This window comes from Condylura cristata, unplaced genomic scaffold (genome assembly GCF_000260355.1).
Source record: "Condylura cristata isolate star-nosed mole 26May11 unplaced genomic scaffold, ConCri1.0 scaffold00007, whole genome shotgun sequence".
Lineage (NCBI taxonomy): Eukaryota > Metazoa > Chordata > Mammalia > Eulipotyphla > Talpidae > Condylura > Condylura cristata.
Window position 1 is genome coordinate 46695242 of NW_004567108.1, and position 9442 is coordinate 46704683.

Genomic DNA, 9442 nt, shown 5'->3' on the forward strand with positions numbered 1-9442 from the left:
GCAATGGTCCACAAGTGGCATCATGATTCACTCATTTTATGGTTTTAAAAAAGTGACATGCCTATTTAGGTCTTTTTGGATTGGGTTTTTGGTTGTTGAGTTGTGTGAACATTTTTACATACTTTGGAAATTAACCTCTTGTCGACTATGTGCCAATATCTTCTCCCAGTCTGTAGGATAACTTTCTGCTTTTGTGGTACTTTCTTTTCAAGGTACAGAGCTTCCTAATTTAGTATAGTCCCAATTACTTATTTTTTTGCCTTTGTTCCCTTGCAGTTGGGACATAGGAAGGACAATTGGCTTGACAATATCCAAAGACCAAATACTGAGGCTGATCATTTATAAACTACCGATTTGTCAGGGTTTGCCATCTCTATATCCCATTTGTATAGACTCAAATCACTAGGTTGCCTTTGATTTCCTTTCAGGATCCTCCCTTATAGATGCTGATCATTTTCATGGCCCAAAACTAGATGACAAGTTAGTGGTTGATATTTATTTATTGACTTCCTCACCCCATTTGTGTGTGATCTTGTTATAATACTCTATAGTGAGGAGGAGATGGTATAAAAACCCAGCCCCTTTCACCTCAAAAGTGAGTAAAAGAAGAAAGCAAGTAACAAGGCAATAAGGAGCTGAGCTAGGTGTGTACTTCTGTCCCATGGGAGACTCCCCATAGGGAGCAAGGTAGATCTTAGCAGGACTGTTGGGGTGCCTGCCTTAAGAAACAGAAAAGTGATGCATCAGGAACCCAGGGAGAATGGAGCACCTCCCATCCTGTCCCAGGTGGCTACCTGATACAAATCCTGTACCTCTAGATTTGGATGTTGTCAGATTGAACCAGACAAACATGTGAAAAGCCCTATTGTCTGAGAGTTATTTTTCTTTTGTTCATTGTTTTTAACCAAAAAGAAGGCTAAGTATCTAGCAGCAAACATTTGCCCAGTCTGCAAGTCTAGTTTGCTAGCAGGCTGCATAAATTAGAGAACCCAGCAGTCTATCACTTTGCAACTGCCTAACACTTTGCTCATTTTCTCCCTAGCACTGATAGTTTCTGGGGATTTTTGCTGTTCATTTACAGCATCTGGGAAGAGAGAGGCCATTCCACTGCTGTCACAGTGGGCCAGAGTGAGGATAGGTTGGGTCTCTAGTTCCTACTGTAGTTGGCTTGCAAGGGGTGGGGAAGGAAACCAAGGATAGTCATAGTCCACCCAATGGTCCACAACAGAAGAGTGCTTAGCACTTGTTTTTTCAGGCCATATGTGGTGTTACATGGAATTATATCCTAGTCAAAGAGTACCTTTGACAATTACAGTCTAAAAATAAGGTCTGGGATCAGTAATTGAAACACCTAGTGGGTATTTCGAGGGCCAAATAACACAAGTGAAGGCAGGTAGGTGGAGACTCCACTACCACAGCATCCAAAAACGGTGACTACATATCTCCTGTTCTCACAGGATAGATTCCTTAGCATCATACCGGCCTTTAAGAGCTTAGTCCGATAAATTACCGTCACTCTTCTCATCAACCATAGGTAGATACCCCTTGGGTATATGGTGCTTTTATATCTTGCATATGGTCATTTCTCTGTTGGAAATCATTTCTCCAAATCTAATTATAATTATCTAGAAAGTTGTTTCTGTTAGTATTGCTAAACTATTTAGAAATAGTCTAGCTGTTCAAGAAATATTCATCATTTAAGTTGTTTCAGTTTAAGGGTTCAAGTTATTGAAAATATTTTGGAAACTATTTTTAAGCAGAGATACCATAAAACAATTATTGTTGAAAAGGGACTTAGGTGATAGCCACAGTGGTAGCATTCATTTGTAGTGATGAGAAACTAGACCAGATTACCACATTACCTGAGTAAACAGTAAAATGAAGAAAACCTATAAACTTTTATCCTACTTATATCTATTCAGCTTACTTGTTTTTTAACAATTGTTTAGATTGCTCACTGAAAATCTGTATAAACGTTGCATGTATTCACTATGTTTAAGATTGATAGTTCTAGAGACACATCTTTAATTAAACCACCATACTTTAATTTTTATTTATCAAAGGTTAACCAACTTCTGACCATAAAGTTACGTAAAATCTCAAATGTCTTGTCAGATATTAGCTGGGGCAGAAACTATTCTTGACAGAATCAAATACTATGGACGCAAAAGATTTGAAAGGATATTTGTCTCCTAAGATCCAGAGCCACGCCTAATGATTACCCAAAGAAAAGCAGGTTCAGACAATTAAGAAATTACTGGCCACAATCAGTTAAACCCTAGCCACAAGTAGCGTGCAACCCACATTTCGATCCGGCTGTTTCCGGCAGTGATTTGGGTTCCCAAGCTAACAGTTGAGCTGCCCGCGTGCCTGAGGCAGTCAGAAAGAAAGCCAAGATAAACTCTGGACACAAAAGGAGACCTACAAAAAGGCAATTATATCTGTTCCTGGGAGAGAAAAGATCAACACCCAGTGGTGTCTGGATTTGGAAAGGTAGGATAACATGCCGTTTTACCTCTCTGGACTCTACAAAGATTCGGGGCGCAGATTCTCAAGAATTCTCAGCCTTCTCAGGCTTCTCCAAGTGTGACCAGGTTCTAGGTGAGGCTCCAAAGAAAGTGTGTTCAAAGTAGAGCGTGGAGTCTTGGTAGCTACGAATTCTGGTAGAATTCGGTAATGAATTTCATTTTAATTTTGGTTTTCCCTTGTATGAGGGAATGAGTAACTGGTAGCCATTTGCTGGAGAAGCCCTGGGAATCCCCTCATCTTGGGGCGTAGGTGGGGAACTGGGGTGCTTGAGTTGGTGTGGAAAGATTTGACAGAACCGTTGGGAACTTTTTTTTTTCCCCAGTGCGCCTGTAGATTGTAGATGGATTGCTGATTTTTGACGACGAACCCTTAGGAACTTGTGACTGGGAAAGCCCAGGTGTTTTAGGTTTCTGGCTTTAGAACTGTTGCACCTGTAAGGTGACTAACTTGTGAACTTTCCGTTTATGGACTTGTGATCTCTCCATAGGATTAGTGAGTACTTAGGTAAAAGCAGATAGAGGAGAATAATGGAAGTCCTGTAAGTTTTATAGTTTTGTTTTTAGATATCTTGTGATTTTGCATTTCCATTAGTATGTTACAATGAAATTTTTCAAAGACACTATTTTGGATTTTTTTTGTAGTTGCTGGCTTCCCAGTTGAAATCAGTATCCATTCTGCTGGTTGATTTGAGAATCCGTTCTTTCAAGTGCTTTTCTTAAATGACTAACCAGACCACCCCCCATGATGACAATTGTAATTCTAGTTTGTCTTAGTAGGATTTTGCCCTTTTTGTACATCTCTACATCAGAGACCAGTCCTTAAAATAAGCTGGTGTGCTGGGAGGTGGTGTGCTCACTTCTCAGAAACTTGAGGTCTTGTTATTTTCACAAACAATGTGTCTCTTCAAAGTTACATAATACCTGATAGTGTTATGCTGGTTTGGGATTGTAGGTGTTTTTACAGCATACCTGTTCACCAAACACTATGAAAAGAATGTTAAAGAAGACAATTTCAGTGATACAAACAAACTTAAATACTTCATGAACAGTCTCCTTTCAAAACACTGCAAAATGGAAGAGAAGGCAAGAAATTTTCATTGGATAAGAGAACAAGACAAACACAAAATATTTGAGTGGAGTGGGTCACCTAGTAACCCTGTTTATTTGGCACGAGAAGGTCGGAGTCTGGCTGGTGTTGGGCTGGCTGAGGAGATGTGCCACTCTTCCACTCAAGGGGAGCATTTGGGGGGACTAACACTAAGTTTCTGTTTGCTATTACCTCCATTTAGGTGAGAAATGTATTTCAACAGTTCCCCTATTGTGTCGCAGTTCTTTTTGTTTTTCAGAAGATTGTGGGATTTGTGTATACACACACACACACACACACATTTATTTATTTATGCCCTAGCTAGTAAAGATTAAGTTAATATTTGAATATTCTTCCTCCTTTAACACCAGTACTCTTCAAAAGTGATTCTTACAACTGATTAGAATTAAATAGGAGCTTGTTAGAGATATAAGCTATCAAGTCCCAGCTCTAGACGAGACCTAGAACATCAAGCGGTGGGCCCCAGAATCTTTGTTTTTATTAAGTTCTCTTGTTAGTCTTGTGTATCAAAAAGTTTGAGGAGGCCACTCAGGACTTCATGGAGTTGTCGTTTCCCTCCTTCGGTTTTGCAAAAAGTTGAATGTAACAACCACTTTCTAATTCAGTGCATTAAATCAAAGAGATGCATGATACTAAAGGAGTTGTACCAGGTGAGCAGGTAAACAAGGACAATTGGAAGATTAGCTCCCCATGTTGGATCAATTTCCATCAAGCAAGAAAGGCATTGAAGCCAGCTTCTTTCAGCAGCAGGAGAAAACTGGGATCGGTTATTACTATTGGGGCATTCGTAGGCTTTGTAGGTGTTCTTTATCCAGCTTCAGTCTTACAGGGAATGTATTCCCTACATCAATTAGCAATTCTCCAACAACAGCTTAGTGTCCCACAGTTTGATTCTGACCTTGTCTAGCCCACACGGACACCAGATTCCATAGCACCCCCCCTAAGCTGCCCCACCACCCTACTTCACAGTTGTGTGCCAGGTGTCTCTGGTACTTCTCATTGACCAACTCTAGGTTGGAGGTTCTAATGATGCCACACTCCTTGGGTTTGATTAATTTGTTGGAGTGGCTCACAAAACTTGGAAATTATTTACGTAGTAGTTCCACCAGTTTATTATAATTAGAGCTCAGGAGCACTCAGATGGAGGAGATGCATGGCACGCAGGAGGGAGAGCAGACATGGAGTTTCCATGCCCTCTTGAGCAGATGACTCTCCACAAATCTCAGTGTTCACCAAGCTGGAATATCTCCAAACTCTTGCCTTTGGATTGTTGTGATTGATTCGATCATTGAGCCTTGGCAGTAGATTCAATCTACTCTTCTCCCTTCCCCAGAGGTCACAGGAGATGGAAATTGAAGCCCCAACCTTCTTTTAGTGGTTGTTTCCCCTGGCATCCAGCTGCCCCCCCAATAGGTGTTTTCCAAGTCACTATTAACATAAAAATGACACCTTTATCCTTCTCAAGAACTTCTAAGGGTATAGGAGCTCTGTGCCAGAAACAGGTACAAAGGACAAATATATATTTCAAATTATAAATTACAATTTCACATAGAACAGGTAAACTTAAAATGTCATTTAAAGGAGAGAAGAGATAAAAAGAAAATTACATGTGTTTTCTCTCTGTGAGAACCAAGCATGTTGGCAGTGTCCAGCTGCCCCGTGGGCTCTCACAATCACACAGCCTGCTGCCTCTGCTGGTCTCTTGGCTGCTCCTTGTGAGGCAGTAGCCAGCACTGGGGACAGCCCATCTCACTGCTTCCCTTCTTTCCTATCCCTTATCTCAGGCAAGTCTAGGATGCTGCTTCATTCTTACAAAGGGAGAAAAGGAAGGGACATTGTCTCTTCTGAGTTTTGGAAATTACTCCCTGGGCGGTGTTTTCTTGACACCATGAGAGCAAACATTTAAGACACTTGTAACATGCTAAGGATGGTAGAACAGAATCTGAAGATGTTTTTGAACTGCTGAGATAATCAGCCCAACTTCTAAGCAAATTATGTAAGATAATGACTAAGTTCTTAAAATTTAAGGCATTTTTAGTTGCACCTTCTGTTACTTGCCTGTGGAAGAATCCTAACTGTTATCTGTTTCAAAACATCCAGAGAGTCTGGACTGCAGGTGGAAGTAGAAGTACCTAACACAATAGAAATAGTGAGCCTGTGGCTCCAAATCAGGTGAGTGATTTAGGGCATTAATCTCTGAATGCCATTTGCAACTTGGGAATTATGGTAATAGAAACTGTTGGCAGCTACTTCATATGAAAGTAAATGAATTCCTAAAAATTTATCTCAGACAAATCTCCCTATAAACATTACACAGCCTTCTACAGTCTGTAGCGGTGATCCCAGAATTTGTACTAAAGTCAAAAAAATAGTGGCAGGCCCTCCCTGGTGGCGCAGCGGGGTAAAGCACAGCACTGAGAAGCTTAAGCCACTTCTGCATGAGTTCGATCCCCGCCTGCCCCGGAGGAGATCCACATGGCTGGCAGACCTCTCCTCCCGCCCGCTGCTCCCCTCAGCAGTGTACTTCATCGATCTGCCTGTTCTGCTCCTCACTCTGTCTCTGGTGAATCCTCTCACCCTCCGCATCTCTGGCCTGTACCCCAGTTCTGTATGAATGAATAAATAAATCTTTAAAAAAAAAATAGTGGCAATAAGCACTAAACACTGGAAAAACTAAAATAGAATGGAAATCACCACTGTGTGTCACACATACAAGAGTTAGGTTTAGTTTTCTGAAAGTATCCTTTCATTTACATGTGTACACATTACAGTTATAAATATACCCGTGTGAATAAATTTTCAAATTAAATATATTTCTTCAATTACGCAAAGAAAAGTTTAAAATATCTGAATTTTGAGCAAACTTAATACCAGAGATGACCAGGTCTCTCACTAATCCCCATACCTCCAAAATGCTTTTAAAGACAAGTAAAAATGGATCATAAAGGGAGGGGAGAGTTAAGAGAATAGTGAGGGGCCGTTCTGGATGGTTTAGGATGGTGTGGTGGAGCAGCAGTGACGAAAAGTACTCAGCTGTGTGATGTTTCAGATTGGAGGGGAAATAGACAAAAAAGTAAATTCTGGGTTCTCTAGATAACAGAGTAAATAGGATAGATGGATGGATGGAGAGAGAGAAAGTAGAAATGTGGTTTTTGGTCCCTGGTGGCACAACAGGTTAGGACGCAGCGCTGCAAGCTAGGCATAGCCGCTTCAGTGTGAGTTCGATCCCCAGCCCAAGAGGTGACCCACACAGCACAGCAGATCTCTCCTGACCCTCCTGCTGCTTCCCTCAGCAGTGTACTTTGTCGATCTTCCTGTTCTGCTCCCCACTCTGTCTCTGGTGAATCCTCTCACTGCCCCTGCGCCTCTGGCTTGTACCCCAGTTCTGTATGCATCAATAAATCTTAAAAAAGAAATGGGGTGTAGGCGTGTGTGTGAGAGAAAGCTATCTGGACTTCCCTCATCCCAGTCAATGTAAAATTAGCCCTCACACCTGGCTTTAGAGAACCTGTGTTTTTCAGAGCTTGTCCTAAAAGTAGAGTGAAGACATAGCCTGCTGGGTCAGCAGTGTTAGAGCAGACAGTGGTGACACTTGGGAATACTGTGTGGAAATCTCAGCTGACAATTGACAACTGAATTATCAGTTCCTTGAAATTTGGATATGTAGTTTAGACTTGCCTATATCTTGAATTGTGCCTGGTCCAGTTCTGGTTAAATAGCTAAGCCATCATATCTGAGTAACCATCCATAGTCTTCAGACTGTATTTCCTTTATCTCATTATGATTTTCTTGTGAATGCTTAGTGTCTCCTGAGTCAAGGAAAGGTAACCCAGAACCCTTGGGAAATGAGAGGATCTTTCCTTTCCACCCCGCTAGGGGAAACTTGGCTGCTTTGGGGGACAAATAGCTTTGCTGTATTTCGTGAATACAAGATGCTGTTTTATTTTTGTATTCCCTAATTCCTGCAATACACCCTCATGAAACATAGTGAGAGAAATGGAGAAGGCATTTTTCAGTTCCACCTCCTGCTAGATACAGAGGAGACACCTGAATAGAAGTGGGGCTTGTTCACTGTCCCCTGTAGCCATCATGGGAGTCTGGTGTGTGCAAAAGGCAAAAACAGCAATAATTACACTAGACATGGAGCCATTTCAAGGCACTCAGTAACCTTCAAAGTTTTCACAGCATCCTTCTCCCACCCCTAAAACCCCCTACCAAAGTGAGTTCCCCCTTTTGTCCATTGAAAATAATGAAGCAGGGTGTTTTCAAATATGCGGTTCTGCTCTCATTTTTAAATATGCCTCTTAATAGGCAAGGGGAGAAGATTAGGAAGAAACATATTTTAGCTAATTCATACTTACCTGGGAGGGAAATAGAACCTCGAACCATGCAGAGAATGGAAAATGAACGATACCTCTCTACTGAGCTCTGTGCTAAGGGCTTCCCCAAACTGGGAGTTGATTCCTATTTTTTGAGGCACTTTCAATGAAAAGGAAAAAGATTCTGGGGAGGAAGGATCAGGGGGAGCATAGTGAGTCACAGGCTACATCACACTCTCTACTTGTGTAAATTTTACACAAACCCAATGTTCTCACCATTTTACCTTCTATGGAGATGTCAAGTGAGACTGAGGAGATAATATCCCTAATTCTAAATGTCAGAGCTGCTATTTGAACTGAAGCCTGTTTGTTTGTACAATCACCATGCCTCCCCTGGGCAGGAGACTATTGAACCTGGCCGTTGCTCAGTTTCTTTGTGTCAGCTAGTATACCACCTTCTTTTCATGGAAGGCTTACATTAGAATCTGTGTTCTACTCGCTAAAATCTCTGCAGATTTTTGAAGAGGATTTTCACTTTCACAATAAAAGGTAAAAAGCAAATGAATGTGTTCAACATTAGTTTAGCAGCAGCCATTTTAGAGGCAGCAGTGAGGGCACCCTACCAGGTCCCTTCCCTAAGGACTGCTTCAGACAGGTGTGGATGTACCACATCATTCCTGTTTTTACCATTTGTTAGTACAATTTTAGGTTTTATGGGTTGTTTGGCATGGTTTGGTGGGTTTTTTTGGCATCAAGAATGCTCTATTTATAATATTTATATATATTATCATTTATATGTATAAATGATAATTGCTTTTCTTTGCATCATGTCAGCTAATTTTTTTTTCATAGGAATACTTTACTTTTGCATAGCAAGAGAACTGTATTTTCTATAATTACTACCATATCCCACTACAGATAACTCAGTTTCTTCCTCCTTTTCCTTCCTTCTTTTTCCTGTTTTAGAAATGCAAGCGAAGTGCAAAAATACTAAAAAATACATCAACCTGTATCCTCAATAAATAGCACAGCAGGGTTTAACCTATGTTGCCTGACATTTAAGCCTTTAACATGTGCACATACACACGTGTTTTTGAAATACTTGTATTTCCATGTTTGAGGCTAGTGATATAAAGGTAAACACAGGCTGTTTTAGTAATTCACTTTTCCTAGTTTTGCTCATTCTAAAATGCTTTGCAGAAGTTGTTTTTTTCTTTTTCTTTCTTCTTTTTTTTGGTAGCAGTCGGTCTCTTCCATGTTCTTGAAGCTGCTGCAAAATCAAGTGCATTCAACACTCACAATGATTGTCACAGTAAGGATTTTTGACCAGATTAGACGGGGTGGTATTTTATAATATACTTGCCAGTCCTAAAACTTTAAAAAAGGGAAGGATAGGAGAACAAGCTTTTTTTTTTAATGTTATGACACTTATGCCAACAATAATGGGGTTTAAAAGACACCTCACCTTGGCATAAAGACCACAAAAC